A 26,655-nucleotide genomic window follows, 5' to 3' on the forward strand; every position below is an offset into this window, starting at 1 on the left:
ATTTAATATGAGCACTGCTTTTCCCCCTCTCACTGTTTTTGCCTTAATGCCTAGGGTTACTATCATCTGGTTGGTAACTGGAAATCTCCCACTATTACAACTGATCACTATGTGACAGAGACCAGTTCACCTGGATAAAATGGTTGCTTTAGAAGGTGATCTCTATGGTATTATATCCCATGAAGTCCCTCCCCTACCGAAACTCCACCTTCCTCCTCCAGCTCCATGTTCAGAATCAGATGATATTTTGGTCCCTGGCCCCAAAGACATCCACCTGGCCTTGATCAGAGCCAGGGCCTTTACAGACCTGGCTCCAGCCTGGTGAAATGAGCTGTTGTTTAAGACTATGGCTCTGATGGAGTGAAGGAGCGATTACTGTCCTTTGAAGAAGAAGAAGAGTTAGTTTTTATATGCCACTTTTCTCTACCAGGAATGCCAAAGCATCTTATAATCACCTTCTATTCCTCTTCTCTCAACAGACGTCTTGTGAAGTAGACGAGACTGGGAGAACTCTGACAGGACTGCTCTGTGGGAACGACACTGTTAGGGCTGTGATGAGCCCAAGGTAACCCAGCTGGCTGCACATGGAGAATTGGGGAATCAAACCTGGCTTGCCACATTGCTGCTCTCAACCATTACACCAAGCTTGTTGAGACCAGTGCAACCTAATATTGGCTTCCTTCTGCTCTTCTCAGTCCCCCCTTTCTTCCATTCTACTGACAGAGATACCTGTGATATCCAAAAGGCAGGAAAAGACATGATGACTGTATTTTAGAGTTTTAAATGTGTAAATCATAAAGTATTTTATTTATTTATGTATTTTAACCATGTTCAAATCACCTGAAGCCCAATGGGAGAGAGGTGTAGAAGCAGGTGTGGAAATATAACAACAACAACAACAACCTGGAACTGGCAACTCTAATACTACTAATAATAATACTAATACTAATAACAGCTGACTTATAGTGACCCCCATAGGGCATGGGTGGCCAAATGATGACTCTCCAGATGTCCATGGACTACTATTCCCATGAGCCCCTGCCAGCACTGTAGACCAGACCTCTAGAGAGCTACAGTTTGGCCTCCCCTGCCATAGGGTTTTCCAGGCAAGTGATTTAGCAAAGATGGTTTGTCATCAAGAGAGCCAGTTTGGTGTAGTGGTTAGGAGTGTGGACTTCTAATCTGGCATGCCGGGTTCGATTCTGCACTCCCCCACATGCAGCCAGCTGGGTGACCTTGGGCTCGCCACGGCACTGATAAAACTGTTCTGACCGAGCAGTGATATCAGGGCTCTCTCAGCATCACCCACCTCACAGGGTGTCTGTTGTGGGGAGAGGAAAGGGAAGGCGACTGTAAGCTGCTTTGAGCCTCCTTCGGGTAGGGAAAAGAGGCATATAAGAACCAACTCTTCTTCTTCTTCTTCTTCTTCTTCTTCTTCTTCTTCTTCTTCTTCTTCTTCTTCTTCTTCTTCTTCTTCATTGCCTTTCCTTGCCTTCGCTTGCACACTCTTCCTCATTGGTTTCCCATTCTTGTGCTGACCCTGTTTAGTTCTGAGATCTGATGAGACGGAACCATCTCTCCCTTCATGCTGTTAGCACATTCAAATTAATTAGAATCTGGTACAGTTTTCATAGTCAGATCCATGGAAACTCAATGATGAAAAGGTTATCTACACTGTGAGTCAACATTGTGAGATGTTCTCTGTAGTCAGTTACTGTGTCCTTGATAAGTGGCAGCTGTGTGTGTGAATGAGATGTAGAGCACTGTATGGGAAGTTACATGAATGGATATACATGGGGCAGTAGAATGGGTAGAAGAAGATAAAATGCTGAGGAGATAAAATGGACTACTGGACCATTTTACTTTATCATGGTGGATTAACACAGAGGACTGCTTTGTGGAATGCCGTCACATGGAAAACTCCCAGCACCTCAAAAACTAAGAATGCAATTCTTAGCTGAGTGACAACCTCCTGAAGTTCCATGCACTTCATTAGAATTGGAACGGTGTAACTCTGCTTTGAACTGCGCTATCAAACAGTAAACAAACAAAAAAAAGGGTAAAAATATCTCTCTCGGCTATATTTTTATTCTGTTTGTTTCCAGAGACAAGGAAACAAGGGTCAATCATCACTTCTGCCCAAAGTACGTTATGGAATTCACAAAACTGGATGTCTCTATTGTTTCTCTTTCAGGAAAGGTGAATTCTGGATATCCTTGGACCATCAAAAAGGGGAAGGGTCTCTTTGGAACAAAAGGAAAAAAAACAATGACAAAGCTCTAGAAAGCCTGTACATAAGATATCCTGCCCTTCTCCCCAGTCGGGATCTAAAGCACCCATGATTCCTGACTAAATGTCCATTTCAATATTTTAATGTCACTCTAATATTTTTTTCCTTGACATGGATAGACTGATCTTGTCAATTTCCATCTGATTTGGATGCGAGACCTCCAAGGAATACCAGGGTCCCTATGCAGAGGCAGGTAATTGCAAACTCCCTCTGAATGACTTTTGCCTTGAAAACCCTACAGGGTTCCCAAAATTCCAAATGTGATTGATGGCCAAGAAACTGTTTTGCAATGTCACAGAAAGCCTGGCATTCTGGTCTAATGAACTGATCATGAGCAACTTAGTTGGGTAGCCAACTAGAGTTGCTCATGTCTAGAGTAGGAGAAAAGATTAAGTGTCCAGTACTAGCTAGCTGTATCCTCAGAGGTGAGCAGTGACTCACAGCCAGCATTTTGGTTAGTCCTTAAGGTGCCCTGGACTCTTGCATATGAGAGACTTGTTTATTATTGCTAAATCGCCTGTACAGAATATGCCGTCCAATAAAAGCCACAGATTTAAGGCTGAAGCCGGCACACTCTGGTTTAGGTTTATTAAAAACAAGCTTGAAACTGATCTCCCTGTATGCAGCTGGAAAGCTGAGCTTTTGTGCCTCCAGCTCCTTGAATGGTCAGAATCAGTATGCTGAAAGACCGGGTGAGGACGATTTGCTCTTGCTGTATTTCAAACTGCCGGCTCAATTTGCTCTTGCAAAACTATGCCTGCCCTCCAGAAATTGTACCCCCTGCTGTTTTGTATTTTCTATGCATAATGCACCTCGTGCTACAGTGGAAATTGGCTTCTTCTTTTTTTGGGGGGGGGGGAAACCCCTATAATGCAAGAAAATGGCCTCAAAAGTAATGTAATACATTTTGCAAAACTTACTTCTTAACGGAAACGTACCAAACCACCTGAAAGTAATTTGGAAAGTCAGCAAACATCTTTACCTGCCTATTCGTTGATATCATTTTATATTTTTACATTCTCTTCACTTTTGCAAACGTTGCAGCCAATTTGACTTGAGTTAAGTGAGATTTTCCACTGTAGCAACAAGAGAATATAGGAGAAATGGAAAGGGGATGGAAGGCATCAGGCTCAAAGCCTTAGTGAGCCCTTGTAGAAGCTTATAGGAGATACAAAAAAATAGAGTAAAATAGAGTAATTGATTAAAATTCATCTTAGCTTCAGTGTTTACATTTCCTAACTGTGTAAATTCAAGGGCATATTTTGCTAAATTTTTACTTTATGACTGATGTTAGATTAATGTAGCACACACGGATGCTTCTACCCATGAGCAATTGTTTGCAACAGAGTAGTCTTTTGAGATGTTCAATAGATTTGTAAGGGTGAGAATGGGAACATAGTCCTTCCATGTAATTAGCAATCCTAGAAAAAAAACAGTGATCGCAATTATACAGAGCAGGCTTGTCAGACCCTGCTGAAGGGGGGGGGGATCCCCAAACCCTGGGCCCTGCCCCTGCCACCAGTCAGCTGGTTGTCAGGAAGACCTATGAGGAACAGATGGCAGGGACAGGGTATATTGCTGGAAATGTGGTGGCATCACTTCTAGTATGTATCAGAAGTGATACCATTATGTCTCTGGGTAATGCCGTGGTATTTGGGCAAAAACTATCTGCTACCTCGCGAGGAAGCCTGTTCCACTGAGAAACCGCTCTGTCAGGAACTTCTTCCAGATGTTTAGCCAAAATTTCTTTTGAATTAATTTCATCCCATTAGTTCTGGTCCAACACTCTGGGGCAACAGAAAACAACTCTGCTCCATCTTCTATATGACAGCCCCTCAAGTATTTGAAGATGGTTATCACCAGGCTAAACAGACCGAGCTCCCTCATCCTTTCTTCATATGACTTGGTCTCTAAACTCCCTCACCATCTTCATAGCCCTCCTCTGGACATTTTCCAGTTTCTCTGTATTTTTCTCCAGTTGTGGTGCCCAAAACTGAACACAGTACTCCAAGGGTCAATAGCAGTTCCCTTAGCAATTTCTCAGCCTCACCTACTTCACACAGGGTGACTGTTGTGGGGATAGCCCAAGCAAGCCTGATCCCATCAGATCTAGGAAGTTAAGCAAGGCTGACCCTGGCTCATATTTGGATGGGACTCCTCCAAGGATTTGGATGGAGTTCCTCCAAGGCATGCTAGAATTCATGATACAGAGACAGGCAAACACAAACCATCTCCGAACAGCCATTGTCTGGCTGCCAGACAATCCTCAGATCTCCTTGCTGCACTACACATGCCACACTAATAAATATAAACAAACAATGTTTGGGGAAAGGAAGGAAAGGTGATTGTAAGCTGCTTTGAGACTCCTCCAGGTAGTGAACAGTAGGGTATAAAAATCACTTCTTAGCAAGCATGTATATGTGTGGATTCTAAACATACCTTCCAATAAGCATGCATCAATCGCAGATGGAGTTTGATAATTGAATTTTAGGATTATGTAGTTTCATTCTATTGGGATACCTTCCAATAAGCATGTATCAATCACAGATGGAGCTTGGTAATACAATTTTAGGATTATGTAGTTTCATTCTATTGGCATTAAACATCTGGAAAAGGACTAAGGATACCTGTCAGAATTTCTCGATTACTGCCATGATTTGTGCTTGACCTGAGTGACTCCATCTTGTATCTGTGTGTCAGTATTTCCTTAACGTGTAACCCTGAAATGCGTGTGTAGTGATTTAGTAACTGTTGCATTTTTGCCAGACAGTATTATCTTTGCAAGTAGATTCTGTGAAGGTCTCAAGGTTGAAGACCTTCCTTGGCTCACCACCCAGACTGGCCCCTGCAGGAGGGGGCTTTGGGTCTCTGGGAACTTGGCTGAGTTTGGGCGAGAGATTGTGTGTGTAAAAAGGGATGCATTTCAACTATTGAGCAGATTCGACTTTGAGACGTCTAGGATCCTGAACTGCTATGCAATAAAGCTTTCTTTTATTCAGAAGTCTTGTTGCTAGACTGTCAGTTCCTGACAGTACCCCCATACATAAGACAAAGACATAGAATTTTCCTTCCTTTGCAAATATTTATTTTAATCCAATTCGGATTTTCCAATACATGGAATCCATTTTCTATGAATGCAGCCCTACAGGAATGGGCAGGGGGGAACCACTATTAAGAGGCACTCTTGTCAGAAATGACTGGCCACCTATATAGAAGTGGAGCAATTGGAGGAGTCCCGGAAAAAAATATTTCATAGGCATCAGTCAAGACAGTCAGTAGCCATTGACAAAATGGCAACCACAAAATAAGACCTCGGCAACAGGAACTTCAGTTAATTAAAATAGGGGTAGTAAACCTGTGGTCTAGATGTCCATGGACTACAATTCCCATGAGCCCCTCTCACATTTGCTGGCAGAGGCTCATGGGAATTGTAGTCCATTGACATCTGGAGGACCACCAGTTGACTACCCCTGCACACACTGAGAAAAAAATTACTCTTTTAATCTGTTCCTTAGAAGAACTGCATTGGCTTCATTTTTTAGTAGTATCCTTGGTATAATCTTTGTCATAACCCAAAGAATTGACACTCCGTTCAATAATGTTAATGCAGAGTGTCTGTAAGCTTATGGGAAATGAATTTCCCTCACTCGCCTTGACTTGCATGCAAGCCCTGTGCATCTGAGATAAAAGGGCAAGGTTTCCATCTAAATGAGAGTGTCTAGTTTCCATGGAAACCACAGGCCTAGCTTTCAAGGAATTAACCAGTGGCCATCACGCCCAGGATATCATGGCCACCATTTTCACATTTGTCACAATTATACCTACTTCAGTGTCAGAGTAAGTTCTCGTTTCCTCTTTATGTTTTGCCCATTACCTCTCAAATACTTCTTATTTTGATTTATGGTTTCAGTCTATTCTGCTATTATTATGGCCAGTGCCCTCAGCATGCCCACAGCAACTATCCAGGGCTGTGATGTATTCAACATCCACTGAACCTTTAGCTATTAGCATCAGTGCCACTCTGTAAAGCAAGGAATTACCTTTCTACCCTGGCTGACGACTTGTGTTATATATATTTTTTTCCTCGTCCAATTTGTTCAACAAAGCAGTAAAAAGTTTTAAACCATTCTTTCCCATTCTGGGGTTCTCCCTCCTTAATTTCTTGTATTTGACATTTATAGCTGTTTCTTCTTCAAATGTTTCTCTCATTTTTGCTGTTAATTAGACTGCATAACCTACTGCATATCTGGACGTTTCTATGTATACAGTTTCCCCTCCCCGTTGGACTTCCTTCCTCAATATTAACTTAATCTGAGGTAAGCTTGGCACTACTATTTGAAACTTTCTTCCCAGCAAGACTTGTTTCCCCTTCTGTTGCCATCATTGACCAGCAGATGAACTAGTGGTATGTCTCACAGAGTAGCAACCAGTTCCCCTGGAGGGACAACAAATCAGGGCACAGAAATTGAGGCCTTCCTGTGATAGTATGTCCCTTGATGGATGAAGACTCATCACTGTTTGACCCTCACTAGCCACACAATTTGCTCTGGCCCTGCAGTGGCATCCACAGTGCTATTTGGCATAGCCTGGCCTGGCAGCCATCATGAAACTGAGCCTGGCTACCATGCAGCCCAAACAGACTTTTCTGGGAAGAAGCCATTAGGGGAAGGGAAAGAGAGAATGCTGAAGATGCAGAAACAGATAAAGGTTGGCTGGGCAATAGAGATCAGATCTGCTGAAAATAGTGGCTGTCTTGGAGATTGAATTCCATGGCATTATACCTTGCAAATGTTCCTCCCTCTCTAAGCACAGACCCCCTATACTCCACTTCCAGAGCCCCAGGAATAGAGCTGATAGCCCTAGCTGTTGGGTGGGAAGAAGATAAAGAAAGAGGCCCAATGAAGTCAGCCACTATACCACTGGCCTCAGCCCAGCTCAGATGCAGCAGCTGGGTTGCCATATACCTGCCTGTGGTGGAAAGCCTTCAACTAATACTCTTTTGTGGCCCCTGTGCTCACTCAATAGAGTGGAAAGGAAAAATAGAGGAAAGGTATGCTGATTGATGTGATGTCATTTCCAGGTTTTACCATGGAGATTTGGCAAATTCCTAAAGTATCATGGTTTGACTTCTTTATAAAACCCAGAGGTGACACCACAATCTCAACTGGCACTCAGTCTCATGATCTAGCTTCAATAGCTTCCAGGTGTTCAATGTAGTGGTTTGGTAACTCCAGGCATGGGTCACATGCCACAGGACTAGAGTTGCCAGCTCTGGGTTGGAAAATACTTGGAGACTTTGGGTAGAGTCAGAAGTGGGTGAGATTTGGAGTGAGGAGGGATCTCAGTGGAGTTTAGTGTTGTAGACTCCACTCTCCAAAGCAGCCATGTTCTCCACGAGAACTAATCTCTTTAGAGATAAGCTATCATTCCAGGGGATTCCCAAGTCTCACCTGGGGACTGGTATCTCTATAGCCCAGGCTAGCACAGAAGTGGAAGCTACTGAACAAGTAAGCCCAACCTGGCACTTTCAGCAGTCGTAGAGATAACTGAACAACTGAACTTGCCTGCCCCAGTGCTGATGGCCACCAGCCACCTGAGATAAGGTAGGATGAATGTTGTGTGGGAAGGAGAAAAGGATGTAGGAAAAGGGGAGAGGCTATAGTGGCTCACAGGAAAAGGAAAGAGGAAAATGTAGTGGTAGATGATACAGTGGGGATTAGATGCCCCCATCAAGTACTTGCATATCCCCCTACTTGTTTTTTTTTTAATTGAAATCTTCCTGATTTAAACTTGTTGCTTACATTGAAGAGAACTTTGAGTTGGATATTTATCTGGCATGAAGCAATGCTTAGTGTGCAATTCACTTTGTTCCTGATCAAGCACAGCAATTTTTGCAGCTTTTGGAAATCTTGTGGTTGCAGTGCAATACAACAAGGATTTATATGCTATGATTAACTTCTTGTTATGAGACCATTACAGAAGTTGTATACGTTTAGTGGAAAGCTTTTATATAGCCTTTACCAAGAATACAGAAAAAGACTACATTATATCTCCCAACCAAAACTAATACTGCAAACTGCTCTCCTAGAAGGAACAGATATTGACCTAGAAGGTTCAACTAATGAAGGCCTGCACAGCTCATTATCCCACAGCTCACAGCCAAGTACATGGTGACAGTCCCCTATACCAGCTCCAGGCATCTAACAAAACAACGAAGGTGTGTGGCTTACTGCAGAAAGTCCTCAGAATCTTGGATTATAAGGATTTCTGAGTAGCAAATGTTGGAATGGACCTTTCTCTGTTTGAGATTTAGAAAATGCTGCCAATCAAAGCAGACAGGTAGAAGGATCAAGGGTGTGAATTTGTATGAGGTATTCATATGTTCAAGGGGGTTAGCAAGCTGCAAGTGGACATTAACACATGTCTTGGTGGATGGCAAATTGAGGCCTGGAGTAATGGCTATAGTGCTCAGGTAGGGGTTGTGTTACCCAGTCCAGTTTGGGAAACTCCTGGAGATTTGGGGATGGAGCCTGGAGAAGACAGGAATCTCTGTAGGGTACAAATGCCACAGAGTTCACCCTTCAAAGCAGCCTCTTTCTTCAGGGGAACTGATTTCTGTTATATGGAGCTATAATTCCCACGTAGAGGCTGACATTCCTATGTTCAGCATTGAGTGTTAGAGAGAGATAAAATAGTAAAGTACTTCATAGCGATATATCACTAACCATTTGCACATGATTGCCATGGACATGCTTTTGATCGATTTGATTGATGATTGGTTGATTTCTTTTAGCTTAGCCTGTTCTACTGATTTTTTTTCTTCAGTGGACTTTAATTGTTTTGCTTGTTGGTATAGTGGTGATAGCTACCTAAACTAATATTTATAAGTAAGGAAGATGGAAATTTTGCTAATGGGTTAAAGTATCTCTTTTCCTGGTTCATCTTCTTTCTGTTCCTGCTAAGGATCCTCTCACAATTGGTAAATTCTTAGGAGAACATCTACATTTGGTGCTTCCTGTGAGGTGTTGTGCATTACCATCTGCTCTCAGAGACAAAGAACCAAGGCAGAGCTGGGAAGAGTCGTGTTTTAACTGATGAGATTATTCCAATAGTAATCATCCACCATTCTGACAAAAGTCAGCTGGTTACTCAGAAAGACAAAACCTGTCACAAATCTAGTGGTGAAAATTCCCAGCAGCGTAAAGAGTTCTTGATTTTAAGGAAGATGTTGAACAATACTAATACCTGAAACATCCAATTCCCACAGAGAAAGCAACATATTAGTAATATACCAAGAAAATGGTTTATTTCCCACAGAGAGAATAGCTTTGAACAGAAAGCCGTCTCAAGATGTGGCCTTGATTCTGTATATTTAACCATTTTAGATTTAAATAAAATAAACCACAGTCTAGGTTATATTGTGATACTGGTATGACTGGGAACTCCAAATTCAATATCTGTACATAGGTATAGCCTCATCCATCTGGCAACCAGATATCTTTTAAATTCCATGGCATTTGCTCTGAAACCCAAATTGAATTGGCATTTTTTATTTTGAGAGTCTGGAAAGCAAATTGAAGCCCATGTGTAAATCTAATCTATGCACCACAGGAAATATTTCCATTAAGGAGGAGCTCCCACTTGCTACTTATTTTATTAAAGTACACTTGACAAGCAAAAGCTAGCTAAACAATACGTAGACAAATTTCTCCAAGAAGTAAGGCAGAAATCTGAAACAGAGAAATTTACCATTTTTTAAAAAGATCTAATATCACATTTCCGTATTATAGAATCATAGAATCATAGTGTTGGAAGGGGCCATACAGGCCATCTAGTCCAACCCCTGCTCAATGCAGGATCAGCCAAGAAAAGTGTGTATCCAACCTTTGCTTGAAGACTGCCAGTGAGGGGGAGCTCACCCACCCCATTGTGTGACACATGCTATCTTTAAAGCAGAGCTGTGGGCTTAAAGAATGCACATTTGGATAATTCCTGTACTTGCCACTAGACGAGAAAATGACATATGATCCAGCACTTGATCAACGCTCCTATAAGCTGCTAACATATGGCACTATCAAAAGCAGCCATTGTAAAATTGTATAGTAGTCACAGTGCTCACTGCTAATCTATCACCATTTAGGTTCTACAATAAAACGCGAAGCATGGGGAAAAAGCGAGCAGCTTGGAAGCTAAATTTATGACAGGAAATAGATGGTTATATGGCTGAAGCATTGAAGAGACCCAAACAGTCACCTAGCTCAACCCACAAACTTCAGACAAAGCATATTATACTCAACACATTGAAAAGCTCCAAGGCAAGGGACTTCATAACTTCCCAAGGCATTTGATTCTACTGCTTCTATGGCTTGATTCAATCAGGCTAGTTTATATGCAGGCATTCCCATTCAAGAACTTTATATGTAAGAGTTCAGTGGATGTGGTTCCCATTCATGGATCCAGGGATCCAACTCATTAGACTATGAGCTTTGTCTCTACCACTGCTCTGGAAATAGCACTAAACCAAAATAGACAGCAAAATCAGTTTTGACAGAACTGGCCACTTTTTGGTGTCGTGGCAGTGATGAGAACTTTGTGCCGTGCTCTGTAGAACCACTTTGATCAGCTGTGCTAGTCTTATTAGAGTTCTTTGACTTCAGGATTCCTCACTGGTTCGGCTCAAGTAGGACCTTTCAGTTCTCTGGCAAATGAGACCTGGGGTGACTTAAACAGATGTGAGAACTCTCCCTGAGAAACAGTCCCAGAAATTCCCAAATTGTTTTTGTTGTCCTCAGAATTTGTGGCCTAACCAGTAATGTTCACATTTACTGAAAACTTTAGCATCTGAGAGGAGTGCGCAATGAAAATAAAAGAGTTCAAGTAGGTCACCTGCCATGGAGACCTTCTGGTCAGAAGGCAGGATAGGATTATTTTTAATAATATGCATAATAATAAGGTGGTCTTGGGCATGATGTAGTAGTTAAACTAGGCTCTGGAAGACTCTGGGGCTTTTTGCACGGCTTCAAAATAGCACAATGGTTGCTAATTGAAAACGCTACTAATTTGCCTTAACGCACGACGTCGTAGACAATCTGCAACACTCCTGAAACCAATCAGCAAAAAGCGCTTCGTTGTAGCGCTTTTAGGGGAATCCCAAAAAGTGGATTCACCCTCCGGAAAGCGATACACTCCTGCAACCAATCTGCAACAGTAGCGAAAAAGACCTGTGCGTTCCCATTGTTGCGGTTTCTTCAAAGTCCCTCCTCCTGAGCCTGTCCTCCAAACTTCCGGCGAAGCGATCGCCATTTTTTTTTCCCGAGCGAGTGGAGATCAACGCACCGGCGAGCCTCCATTTAGCCAGTGAGGCTTCCCAGGCTGCAGTCCCTCCTCAGAGCTGTTTACAGTCACTAAGCACAAGAAGCCCGCAGAAGCCCGTTTGCTGATGTATTTTCCCTTTATTTTTCACACTGTTTCGGCTGAAAATCGCGCCCGTGAGGGGGGGGGGAGGGGGGATTTTTTTCCCACTCGGAGGCAGCGTGGCCACGATCAAATGACAGCTCAAACAGAGGCTTCCCGGCTTCAGTCCCTCCCCTTCAGTCACTAAGCACACACATTTCACACATTCCATTCAGCCGAAAATCGGGCCCGTGAGAGGGGGGGGGATTTTTTTTTTTCACTCTGAGGCAGCGTGTTAACGATCAACCGATCAAACGACAGCTCAAACACCCCAGGCAGCTGGATGGGTCTCTCCGTTGCAACGAATCTACCCAGATTCGTTACAATGGGTCTGTTTTTTTTTTTTTTTAAACTTTCTTAAAGGGAAAGGGGCTGTTTGGGAGCATGCTAACGGCTGCCCATTGGCTGCTTGACGGCCAGGGGCGGGACGAGCTTGGCAATAGCGCTTCCTTTCTAGCGATTTCTGCCGAGACCGGAAGCTGTGGGAAACGCTAAAAAACGCAACTGATTCCACTACAAAGGCAGGTATGCATAACGACGAATTCCACTATTTTAAATGGCGATTTTTCATTCAGCGACCAATTTGCAACAAAGATCCCCGTGCAAAAAGGCCCTGAGGGCTTCCAATTGCCACTTGCATTGTCATGCAAGCTCAAGAGGTAAGTTTGGATTAGTCCTTCTCTGTCACCGTAACCTACCTCACCATTATTTTGAAGATAGAATGGGGAGATTATTTGAGTCCCCATAGGGAGGGGGGAACAATGGACTGAATGCTGTAACTTGTTCTGATAGCACATGGACATGAGAAATCATGAATATGAGAGTTCTTCTGAATGTATATTGAACACATTTCCTTTTCTAGATTTATTCAAGTATATATGTTGAATTTTGCCTTTCGGTACTGTCCATAGAGTGCAAAAGTTGGCTTGAAACTCAAGAAAACAAAGGTCATGGCATCCAGCCCTCTCAATTCCTGGCAAATAGATGGGGAAGAAAGGGAGGTAGTAACAGATTTTATTTTCCTGGGCTCCAAGATCACTGCAGATGGGGACTGCAGCAAAGAAATTAAAAGACGCTTGCTCCTGGGGAGGAAAGCAATGGCAAATCTAGACAGCATCCTAAAAAGCAGAGACATCGCCCTGCCAACAAAAATACATCTAGTCAAGGCTATGGTCTTCCCAATTGCAATGTATGGCTGTGAAAGTTGGACCTTAAGGAAGGCTGAGCATCAAAGAATTGAGGCTTTTGAACTATAGTGCTGGAGAAGACTCTTGCAAGCCCCTTGGACTGCAAGGCGAACAAACCAGTCAGTCCTAGAGGAGATCAGCCCTGCCTGCTCCTTAGAAGGCCAGATCCTGAAGATGAAACTCAAATACTTTAACCACCTCGTGAGAAGGAAGGACTCCCTGGAGAAGAGCCTAATGCTGGGAGTGATTGAGGGCAAAAGAAGAAGGGGACGACAGAGAATGAGGTGGCTGGATGGAGTCACTGAAGCAGTAGGTGCAAACTTAAATGGACTCCAGGGAATGGTAGAGGACAGGAAGGCCGGGAGGATCATTGTCCATGGGGTCGCAATGGGTCGGACATGACTTCTCAACTAGCATACGTTGAATTAGCAGACAATGGTGATGCTAACCTTTTTTTCCTGAACAAAATTAGGAAAGCATCATGCATTTTATACATTGCCATTTTCTATCAATATTAACTGAAGCATTCATATCTTAAAGCAGTCTGTTTCTGTGAGTGTTACTAACAAAAATATCTTCAGTGGACACTCTCCCCCCCCCCCCCACTCACACACACATATTTAAGCATTCCTTGGTGTCACAAAATATATGGCTTAATTCCCATTTGCAAAATGAAGTGGTAAGTAACTTGGTTTTTTAGCATAAAAGTAATTCAATTAGATGGCTCATCACCCGGATTGTAGAATTGTTCACTCAGAAGCCATTTTTCATGTGCCATTGCTACCAAATATCCATGATTTGAGAGCCAGTGTCATTACTGGGCTGCCTTTAATGCATTTAATCTTTATCACACTCTCTCTCCAATGCTTAATCACCCATACAGAGAGGTAAAAGGAGCAAAATAGTTCCTAATGAAGGTATTTGTGTATGCGTGTTCTATTTTGAGAAGCCTATAAAATGCATTGGAATGTTATTTACAATTGTTCTGCTAGCTTTAGTTTGTAAATATGCATTCTATCCTAGTTTTCCAAGAAAGGCTGTTGTGACAGAAATAGATGAGCTTTTTTTGTTGTTTATATTTCAGGGTTGCATAATTTGACAGGACAGAAGACAGAAAATTTCATATGTGTACCCTTTCAGCCCACACATTCCGTGACCCTTGTATAGGTAGCAGAGAAAATCAGAGCACATTAGATTAAAAAAAAATGTCATCCCCATGGTAAATTATCCATTGCATGCTTACATAAACAGTAATCTTGATATTTAGCAGCTCCTTCCTCATGGAGAGGAACTGTAGTTGCTACTGATAGAGATATCCATAAAGCCCTGGCTGTCATTCACAAGGTCAATGCTGGGAGAGCCAGTTTGGTGTAGTGGTTAGGAGTGCGGACTTCTAATCTGGCATGCCGGGTTCGATTCTGCACTCCCCCACATGCAGCCAGCTGGGTGACCTTGGGCTCGTCACGGCACTGATAAAACTGTTCTGACCGAGCAGTGATATCAGGGCTCTCTCAGCCTCACCCACCCCACAGGGTGTCTGCTGTGGGGAGAGGAATGGGAAGGCGACTGTAAGCCGCTTTGAGCCTCCTTCAGGTAGGGAAAAGCGGCATATAAGAACCAACTCTTCTTCTTCTGGTAGATATTATACTGGAATGTCAGCAGGTGATTATTCCTGAGTCTAGGCTGGGAGGCTAGAAAGCTTTTAAATGAGAAGGGACATTTCATCTGTCCTGTTACTATGTGTATGTGTGTGTGGGGGGGGGGGGGTACCCATCTTTTTTATTTCTGGAAGGGCTGAAGGCCAATTCCTTCCACTGTGGTTTTGAGAGAGGAAGAGGAGCACCACATTGTAGCCTCTGGGTCTACAGCTGCACCTCCCAATAACATCACAGCCCTTCCTATTTTATAGACAACACATGCAAAACTTATCCTTCTTTTTCGGGATGTCTCACATAAACAAGGTTTGTCACATTAATACAGGTTAGGGACCAAGGTCCCTTTAAATGCCGCCGGATAGCTGATTCCAGGATATATACTGAATCAGTGGTCCAGTTGATAAGAGTTGTACTGAATCAGGAAATCCTGATCCAAAAAGTACCAATTTTCCCCCCATGCACATCCCTTTTTAGAATTTACAACTTGTACTTTGAGTGAAACCTTCCAGCTAACCACACACACAAACACACACACACACACAAACACACACACTGATTGAAATGCCATAAACAATCAATTCCTTCATTTTAGAAAATCCTACAATGGCATATGATAAGGCAGAATTGATGGGGGAGGGGGTGTTTGACATATTTTTATACCGCTGTATGGGTCACTTATAATCCCAGAGGCATACGAAGGCTTTAAAAATGTCAAAACTTCTCTCTAAAGCTCTGACTTTTTGAGGCTTCTTGTTCAAACATTAATAACTTCAAACCGAGCAGAGGGAATAGATATGAGCCATCTCCCATTTTGGTGCTACAGCATGGAATATTAGCTTTGAATATAAAGTTCTGAAATGGCTTTATTCATTTCATTCTGCACACTATTAGGAAACCTCTCCACCTGGGATTTGCTTCCTGAATGTTTTCATAAATTGTAGCTCTGCTGCACTTTAGTTTATCTCCCTCCACGATAATCCACCTGTGCCTTCGTGTATGCACAGCCCCATCATAGGTATTTAACGTGCTATTCATCACCCATTCCACCCTGTCTGGCATCATTGATTGTTTCTTGAAGCAGAACAATTCCATGAAAAGGCTGTACTCTTGGCAAAATAAATAAACTTTCCAAACACACCAAGACCTTTACAGAAAAGTCGCCAAATACAGCTGGCACCAGCTTTCCCTGTCCACAGACAGAGGTGAAGAAATCCAACCATTCCTGTGCCAAAAGCATCAGGGATTTATATGTTAATAAACAAACCTAATTTTGACTAAGGGATTTTCAGCAAGCCTATTAAAGGACAAGCCATCAAACAACATAGAATGAAGTTTACACACAAGTGAAAGGTTTGACAGTTGGAAGTGTTGTCGTATTAATTCCAGGACATATTTGCCTAGTTTTAATCTCACATTCCTTCTTCTGACAGACATTTTTATTCCATACAACATCACATCAAAAGTCCACAGGGTTTACTAGCTTGGTGAGCCAGCTTGGTGCATTGGTTAGGAGTATGGACTTCTAATCTGGCAAGCTGGGGTTGAATCTGCACTCCCCCACATACAGCCAGCTGGGTGACCTTGGGCTCACCACAGCACTGATAAAGCTGTTCTGACTGAGCAGTGATATCAGGGCTCTCTCAACCTCAACCACCTCACAGGGTGTCTGTTGTGGGGAGAGGAAAGGGAAGGTGACTGTAAGCCGCTTTGAGACTCCTTTGGGTAGAGAAAAGTGGCATATAAGAACCAACTCTTCTTCAGTAATATCAGGGCTCTCTCAGCCTCACCCACCTTACAGGGTGTCTGCTGTGTCTGCTGTGGGGAGAGGAAAGGGAAGGCGTTTGTAAGCCGCTTTGAGACTCCTTCGGGTAGAGAAAAGTGGCATATAAGAACCAACTCTTCTTCTTCTATCCTGTGTTTTTGGTAGCAACAATTTTGAAATTTTCATCTGTGCTGTTCTGGCACCCATATAATTCTTGTTGATTGAATTTCACCCTTGTAAATCCATAATCATTGTTGCACCATTTTTAGTTTCTCCACACTACCTGTCCTTTGCAGAGTATACATTTTTTTTTAACTTGCTGTATCAGTGCATCAGTGTATACGTATCAATGGCATACTTGCATGCATAAATGCCATATCAATGGGGTAAACACATAAAATGGAAATACACCAGTACAACCACAGGAAATAGGTATGGAGAGAGTTCATGGAAAATATAATCACTGACATTACAACACAGTTTATGTACAAATTGAGTTTGTCTAGTGTAGCTAACAATTATCCAATTCAAACAGCAAGCCGAACAGCCACAAAACTGTATTGGTACATGAATTCCATTCTAGCTTGCATCTTGCAGGAGGCAGGAAATATTTTGCACCTGGCTAAAAGGATGCATCATTTAAACAACCTGTAGTAGATACACTGCTTTCTTAGGTGACTGTGCAGTAGAATAATCTGTCCTTAACACATCTTTAATAATTTACGATAATCAGTGGTCATGATCTGGTCATGATCTTTTTCATAAAAGGAAGTATTTTCTTTCTGAACAATGTGTGAAAAACACATGTTTGTTTTTTAATCTCAGCGGGTTTGGACAGAAAATAACCTACATTCCCATTAGCCTGGGTGAGAGAATGCATGTGTGAATTATTCTGTATCCAGACAGTTCATCTGTCATTAATGTACAATAGGAAGTAAGTTATCATGGGCTGACATATAGAAACAGACAGAGTTCTTTTTTATATATATTACATCATATGTTTTTATTTCAAAATTGTGCCTTTGGTGGTGGCATTGCTTGGTGGCATTGCTTGGCAAAGAACCCCAATACAATTGTGTGCATGCAGAACTGTGGTATTTCCATGCTGCATGTGGCCAGGCACCTTAAATGCAAGCTGACCTATCTGTCAAAAGTGTGGCTCTCACAACTGCTGCACCTTATCACAAGGTAAACTGAAATGATGGGTGACTGAAAGTGCCTAACAGCAAAAAAAGCAAAGTGCTATATAACTGTTGACTATAGCATGAATTAAACTACAAAGGTTAATGGCAACGTCAGGATGCTTTTTTGGATTTGTTGACTTGTACCAGAAGTTGTCAGTAATCAGAAATGACTGGATGTGCTCTATTTAACTTCTTTATAGATTAATTTATACTTTGACAATGATTGTAGTATTCCTACGGTTCCTGTTGAATTGGATCTTCTGGCTAATATCTTGGGCATTTCAAGCCCGAGAATGGGTTGAGATTGTTTTGGTTCAAAGATCTCTAATCAGCTGCTTTCCCAGAGAAGATTTAAGGCATGAGTGGTCAACTTGTGGCTCTCCAGATGGTCATAGACTGCAATTCCCATGAACCCCTGCCAGTACATGCTGGCAGAGGCTCATGGGAATTGTAGTCCATGAACATCTAGAGAGCCACAGCTTGGGTCTCTCCTGGTTTAAGGTTTCAGTTTACATTCCAAGCCTTACAATCCTTGCAGAGGGGTACAAACCTCCAAAAATGAGAGCCTAGTCTAGAAGTCCACTTATCTCAGATGTATCTACTAAATCTCACAGCATAAAAGAGAATTGTGAATGTGAAATCATAAATACTTTGGATACAAGAAGCCTTCTTCCCCTAAATATTGTATGAACTATATAAACTATTTTCCTTAGAGACATAAAATTCCTTGCATTTGATAGCAACCAGATCTGTTTCGCCCTGTCTCTTAGCTGAGAATTAGTAACCACAAAAGAAAACAAATGACAAAATGAGATACATGAGTAACTCCAAGGTCAATGTTCTTCACAGGACAATAACTGTCATTCCAAAGGCAACAATCATATAAAAGTCAAAGGCCCATCACATTGGGCTTACTCGTGGTGACCTGCAAATTTAACACAGCTTAACACTGACTTGTCCTGGGGCACTCTGTTTTTAAAACCCCAAACAGGTAGGCCATTACAGGTGGCTGATTATCTTTGTTGACTCCTTGGATCACAAGATCCAAAGGCCCACAAGAAGCCAATGGCCTTCTGAGGGCAAAGGTCCTACCTCTGTCTGCCATTGCTCACTTCTTCAATTTGGTGAAGAGCAGGAGTAACACGTGGAAGGTGTAAAGATATCACTCCTTCTCTGTGATGCTCTAGGAAATGACCACAGGGTATTTACAGTAGAGTTTTAGATGATTCCTAGAGCTCTGGTGCTGGAGAAGGCTTCTGCAGCAAAAGTCACAAACAAGAAAATACTATGACACATAAAGCCTAATATATCACTGGAAGGCAAAAATCACAAAACCCCGACTCACTTACTTTGACCTTATGCTATCTGATGAAGTGAGCCATTATGCTAGGACTGGTCAGTGGTAAAAGGAAACCGGGCCGATAAAGAACATGATGGTTAGATACAATCAAAATGGCCAGAGCATTATACAACTAAAAGAAGTGGGGCAAGATTCAAAAGTGTGAGGGCCCATCCAATCAGCAAGAGTTAGACAGGACTGACATCATCATCACAGTGTCACAGTGTGTGTAGGTGTGTGTTTGTACGATGTCACATCGTGGTTTTCACCTGGAAGTGATTTAAACGTTTCCCCAATGCTTTTCCCCTTCTAGGCCCCACTCCAAATAGCAACTAAAGGCTATGGGAGTGGGCCTTAGTCAGCAGACATCTCATCCCCATATATTCCATCACTTTATTATTACAGTTTTGATCAGTAGCCAGACCAACACCTGCAGCATCCTCTGGCTTTCCATTCCCCTTCATTTTCAGTTTAGTCTGATGCACTTCCAATTCAGGTCAGCTGAGCGAGTCGCTGGAGCTTATCCCATTGTGCCACACCATTCCTCATTAACATATATCAAACAGTATATCTGGGGGGGGGGGAAGGGAACCCTCCAGAATTAACAAACCAATTCTTGCCCTCCCAGGCTTTGACTTGAAGCGTCCTACAGGCAAGGCAAGAAATTGTACCCCTGAGACAGGCGAGAGCATTAATAACCGTGTTTGCATTTATTTCATTTCAGTCACATCTCCTGCAGACTCCGCTGCACCCACCTATCTCTTTACTTGAATTCCCCAACCTGAGCGGAGGAGACCGGGCTATTTTACCAGCAACCGTTGCCTTTGTTTTGTAGGCTTTTTGATTAAAGAAAATGTTTCTCTCAAGTTATACTTCAGAAAGAGATGACTTCAGCCTCGCATTTCAGAAAGCTTTGCTGGTACTCAGAGGCCTAGCTCCCTCGCTGAGGTAATCAACCGGGCTCTGCTTGCTACACTTCAGACTCTGGCGGGGAGAGGACTCGCAAGATTTGATGCTATTTCGTCTAAAAATAAATGGTTTCACATAGAAAACTAGATGTCAGGGGCAAGGACAGGTTTGTTGACCCAGGGGCAAGGAGAGGGGAGCAAGGGTGAAAGAGGAAGAACAAAGACACACAAACCAGTTTCGAGGAAAACCTGGCCACATATTTTATTGAATAATTTTGCAGGATTATTGGTGCAGCAAGGGGACGAATCCTGTATCAGGTGATCCACCTTTCTCTTTCTGTCCCCACAGCAGACACCCTGTGAGGTAGGTGGGGCTGAGAGAGCTCTAAGGGGGATGCTCTGTGAGAGCAGTTATAGAATCATAGAGTTGGAAGGGGCCATACAGGCCATCTAGTCCAACCCCCTGCTCAATGCAGGATCAGACCAAAGCATCCTAAAGCATCCAAGAAAAGTGTGTATCCAACCTTTGCTTGAAAACTGCAGGGAGGGGGAGCTCACCACCTCCTTAGGCAGCCTATTCCACAGCTGAACTACTTTGACTGTGAACATTTTTTTCCTGATATCTAGCCTATATCGTTGTACTTGTAGTTTAAACTGCATGTCCTCTCCTCTGCAGCTAACGGAAACAGCATCCTGCCCTCCTCCTGTGAGAGCAGTTCTAAGATAACTGTAACTAGCCCAATGTCATCAGCTGAGGAGTGGGGAATCAAACACAGTTCTTTAGATTTGAGTCAGCCACTCTTTAAGCATCACACCACAGTGGCTCTTTAATGCATTCAGGTACAAAGTTCATGAAACGGCACACAAGAAGGTCCAGTTGTTGCCCCCACAAATATGCATATGTTCAATACACAAACATCCCCCAGCAGATTTCACTACAAGATCACTTTATTCAGGATATGAACACTCCCCACAATGCATACGTTTCACAATTAGTTCATGGGCGATATATGCATCCCTGTGGCAAGCTATTTGAGATGATGCCTAAATCAAGATATTTGATGTGCATTTGATAATATGCACATCAAAACTGTGGCCACTACTCTGAAACAACAACTGAAAAATATGCCATAGATGTTGGCAGCCTCTTGAAAATCTCCCATTAAGTTTGACAGCTTGGGGTGGTAAATACCTGGAGACTTTGGGGATGGAGCCAGGAGTGGGTGGGATTTGGGGTGAGGAAGGACCTCAGTGGACTATAATGCTATGGAGTCCACCCTCCAAAGCAGCCATTTTCTTCAGGGGAATTTATTTCTGTCATCTGGAGATAAGGGGTAAAATCAGGGGAAACCCAGACCCACCTGACATCCCTAGTCTACATGGATGTTGCCTATACAGAACAGTCTGTTTTGGCACAGGATATGCTCATTGGCAGTCATTTAGTTTAAGCTGAAATTCTTGACAGTTTTCAGAAATTTAGGACTATTTTTTAAATGCATCTTTGATGCAATGGTTAAAATATTAAGAAAGCAATCCGAGGCAGGTCTATTGGGAATGCTACTGACAACTAGTGAAAGAAGTGACAACGGGAGAACTAATGTTGAAGGATCTGGGCCAAGTGCAATTAATTCATGCAATTTCCTCCCATGAATTAAGTTTTGTATGAGATTATCCTGGGGAAAGAATGGAAACAAGAGGCAGGATTTCTGGTTTTTTTCTAGACAGAAACAGATATAGAGTGTCTAGTACTGGCCTTGAAAGTTCTACAGAGCTGCTTGGTTGCCCATCATGCCATTTTGAGCACATCTTTAAAGGTCATTCAGTGAGCCAGCAAGTCAACTGTGTCAGCCACCTGGTTCCTGCCTAAGACCACAAAGACAGGAGGGATGGAGGGTCGAGCATCTGACAGAGAGTACCGCATATGAGCGATAGGATGTGTTATGCCTGGTAGATCGCAAGTGGCACCAGCCTGACCACAGGTATTTTCAACCCCCTGTCCCTTTAAACAGGCCCTCTCTCCAGCTTTCAAAACAAGGAGGAAAAATGCTACAATGGGGCTATTACTCAGCAGTGCAATGATTTATTTCAGGTTGGCAGCTCAGACAGACTCTAAGCCATTTGCTTGATGGATGGTGTCCCAGTCCGAGTGGACAGGGAAGCTGCAGAGGTGACAGTAGCATGCCCTTAACTCATGTTTGTTTGATGAACCAGAAGCACCTCTACTGTTTGGAGTGAATAAGGTTGACTATGAAGTTGCATAGGACTTGAGTCGGATCCCACTTGCCAGAACAACTCCGTCAAAACTGATGACATTCAATTTGTTTCAATGGAAGACAAGGGTTTCTTTCCCTCCCAAGCTAAAGTTTCATTATGCAGAACTCCACTGTGTGCAGCTTTCATTAATGTCAGGGATAATTGCACACCCTTTGAGTTGAGAGGATAGAACTCCCTTCAGTCTGGAGCGGCAGATTTTGCAAGAACATCTCAATGAACATGTCTGAAGTTATAAGCTCCTTGGGGGATTTTGTCAAACGACTGTCTCAAGAGCAGAATCAAGGGAAAACGGGATGTCTCATGCGGCTGAGCCAACAACCCAGGTGATGAACTGCCTTATAGTTCCTCATCAGCAATGCGGAATTATAGAGAGACAAACATGCTCTTTATAGGCCAAGGGCAGTAGGGTTTGGAAGAGGGAGCATAATAGAGATCATCCTTTTCTTTCATCCTCTTTAGCCTCAGGTCACCCAGTCTAACATTCTACTCCTTATATTGTGGTGGCTTCTGGGAGCAAGGATCAAGGACAAATACTTAAAGACAGCAATCCTGTCCCCTCTCAACCACATCTTCTCCAGGCTGAACATTCCCAAGTCCCTCAGCCTTTCCTCCTAGGGCTTGGTCCCCAAGCCCTGGATCATTCTCGTCACTTTCCTCTGAACCATCTCAATTTTGTCCACATCCTTTTTGAAGTGAGGCCTCCAGAACTGCATACAGTACTCCAGGTGGGGTCTGACCAATGCAATATACAGTGGGACTTTTTGCCATGCTGGGAAGCCAGTGCATGCACTGAGTGCTTGCAGTAGACTCTCATCTCCCTGGGGTAAATAATATCCCCAGGCCATTTTGAAGGAACAGCAAAATGTAAAGGAGAGATGACAGGAGGCACTCCTCTTATCACATTGCAATCACAATCCAAACTGAACCATGTAGCTCTTCTGAATTAAGTTCCAGCAAAGGACTCAAAGCTGGCATCCTGCTGCAAGCCCCCATGGCGACCATGTCATAGATGTAACTTGTAGTTGAAGAAAATAATTGCTCAGTTAGTCTATATCTTTTGTTTTGTTTGTTGTTTGTTTTGTTTTGTTTGTTGTTTGTTGGTTTCATCGCATTTAATTACTTGTCTGGATCTATCCACATATCAATGCAGCGGCTTTATCCTGACTCGGACCATTGGTCCATCAAGGTTAGCAACTGTCTATTCTGAATTGCGCATCTCAAGCAGAGGACTTTCACATCACAGACTACATATTTTAGTCAAAAGGATCTTCTTGCTTATAAAGCAGATGCTCTTCCACTGATCTGCAACCCCTCTCCAAGGGTTCGCTTCTGCTAAGTTTTCTTTCATTGCAGGAAATGTTTTCCTTTCAATGGAAGGTATTGCCGAAAGGAGTCAGATCGTCCACTCCAGCAAAATGTAATGATTGGATCCAACTTTTCTTTTTAAAAAAATGAAAATAAAATAGATCAATGCTAAATTATTCTTTCCTGTTGCATAGATAAATAGACAACGTTTCTGCTTAATCCATAGAAGTGTCACAAGTATCAGTAATTTTATGGGGGGGAAATTAAACCAGTCCTGCAGTACTTGTGTATCCTGATAATTTCTGTACTATAACTAAACTGAGCCGCTGGTGAATTTTACAATGAGGGATTTTTAATTATCGTTTTTTAAAGAGTCTCCTCCCCTGTTTCTTTGTCCATTCTCATAATAGCTGTAACTCTTGAGTCAGCAGAGAACAGCACAATTTCCCCCCAGTAGTTCCACACATCAGTCTTTGTCAAAAATTGAATGGAAGCTATCATTATTTCCGATAGTGGTATGTCAGGATCACTTTGTTTTATTCTGCTTCCTGTTAATAAGAAGTGTTAGCCTTCTCTTCAGAGGTCTTCGAGATAATGCTTTCTTACAATTCTGCCCATAATTACTGCGTAATTAAACTTATTTTTGTTCAAAATCTGCAGAGCGGGGAAGTAGTTAATTTTCCTCCCTGTAAAGATCAAAGCGTTTTAACTATTTCTGACCCTCAGAGGCCTAAAACTGTTTCCAGATTATACCACTCAGAGATTCCAATTGCCTGCTATCAATGAGAAAACCAGCATCCACACTCCCTCCATCACCTATCAGTACTCACTGGAGTTATGGAAGAGAATAGGGAGGGGTGATTGGGATCTCATCATAGCAACAGGTCAACACACAGATATGAAATTGACATGTCAAGTGATTTGCTGGGAGTCCCACCCATCTCTGTGGTCTTTACCACAGAATTAGAAGGGCTTCGAGAGAATCACTTGACTTGTCAGTATCATTTCTGAATGTCCACTTCAAAGTGTTCTATAATGCTCTCTAGGGATTTCCCTACTGCTACATTAATGATCATGGAGGTGGGGAAATTCCTAGAGTGTCACAGGACATAGTGATATCACTTTTGTGCCCCCAAGCAGATGTGTTTTTGATGTGACATGATGCTGATTTTGTAAACATCCCCCATCTCCCACCAGTAGCCAGTCATGGGTTGCCACCCATTCTGGACTGCAAGTAGGAGTGTATGTGAATGAATTTATTTTGCACACATACTCACTGCATGGGGAGGGTGAATGGGCATGAGTGCACTGGCTTAATCCTCCAACTTTGTGTGATTACTGAGTTGTCTGCACAGTGGGAGCATGTATAAAAAGCACCTATACATATACCCCTGCCCTGTGAATATTTGGAAAGCAGGTTTGTTGATCACGGCTATGGTCACAGCATGTTTACCCTGTGAAGATGACTTGGTGATCCTATAGAAGCAGAAAGTGAGGCCTCCCTGAATGGTGAATAACATGTGGATGGATCATCTGCAGATGGCTTGTACAGCTGGGGAAGAAGGAGCACTGTTCACACATTCATGAATATTCTATATATATGTTCAACAGATCCTCTAGTACAGAGCCATAGCCCCTCCCTATTAAGAGATAATTATACATTTGAGGGAACACTTATGTGGATTTACATTATAATTAGTCAGAACACTGATCTAGCTAGGCCAGTACTATTGATTCTGACTGACCACAACTCTCCATAGTCTCAGGTCAAGGTCTTTCAAACTGCCTACTACCTGACTTTTTAAACTGGAGATACTGGGGACTGAACATGGGATTTCTACAGCTGAGCCATGGCCCCTTCCGACCCCTTTTGAGGCTTGTCGTCATGTAGGAGAAATGCTGAGTCCTCTATATGTGGGGTTCTGTTCCAATCTACCTAGATTTATATTCCATCCTTTCTCCAAGGAGCTCAGGACTACATAATTGGTTGAGGGACTTGGGAATATTCAGCCTGGAGAAAAGGAGGTTGAGAGGGGACATGATAGCCCTTTTTAAGTATTTGAAAGGTTGTCACTTGGAGGAGGGCAGGATGCTGTTTCTGTTGACTGCAGAGGAGAGGACACGCAGTAATGGGTGTAAACTTCAAGTACAACGATATAGGCTAGATATCAGGGGGAAAAAATTCACAGTCAGTGTAGTTCAGCAGTGGAATAGGCTGCCTAAGGAGGTGGTGAGCTCCCCCTCACTGGCAGTCTTCAAGCAAAGGTTGGATACACACTTTTCTTGGATGCTTTAGGATGCTTAGGGCTGATCCTGCGTTGAGCAGGGGGTTGGACTAGATGGCCTGTATGGCCCCTTCCAACTCTATGATTCTATAATTCTATGATAATTGGTTCTCCCCTCCCTTATTATATAATCATCACAAACCTGGGAAGTATACTAGGATGAGAAGGTTTGTCAGGCTCAAGATTGTCCATAGAGCTTCATAGCTCTGTGCAGACATGAACCCAGGCTTCCAAGGTGCTCTTTTAGCACTCAGACCATTACACCGCACTGGTTCTTCTCCTGTTGAATGTGTGAAGACTGAGGGCTACCATCACAACACAGCTTCCTTACAGCTGTTAGTGTTCATAAATGAGTTTGTGGGATAGGAAGTGGCAGAGAAAAATCTATAGAATAGTGTGTGTTATCTCTGATGTGGAATGGTATAGTACAGCCTAATCTTGTCAGACCTCAGAAGCTAAGTAGGGTCTGTACTTGGATAGGAGGCCATCAAAGGAGACTTTGCAAAGGAAGGCAATAACAAGCCACCTCTGCTCAATCACATGCATTGAAAAATATATGGGGTCCCCAAAACTCAGCCGCAACTTGACAGCATTTCACATCAACACACGGCATCTGCTTTTGAGAATCCTCCCGCACATCAGGGGCAAGAATGTTGTGTCCCTATATGCAAGTATACAAGAATGTACAGTTACCCAGTGCAGCACCAACTTGAGGAGTTATTCCAGAGCCAGTTTGGTGTAGTGGTTAGGAGTGCGGACTTCTAATCTGGCATGCCAGGTTCGATTCTGTGCTCCCCCACATGCAACCAGCTGGGTGACCTTGGGCTCGCCACGGCACTGATAAAACTGTTCTGACCGGGCAGTGATATCAGGGCTCTCTCAGCCTCACCCACCCCACAGGGTGTCTGTTGTGGGGAGAGGAATGGGAAGGCGACTGTAAGCCGCTTTGAGCCTCCTTCGGGTAGGGAAAAGCGGCATATAAGAACCAACTCTTCTTCTTCTTCTTCTTCTTC

This window comes from Paroedura picta, chromosome 8, assembly GCF_049243985.1.
Source record: "Paroedura picta isolate Pp20150507F chromosome 8, Ppicta_v3.0, whole genome shotgun sequence".
NCBI classification, from domain to species: Eukaryota; Metazoa; Chordata; class Lepidosauria; order Squamata; family Gekkonidae; genus Paroedura; species Paroedura picta.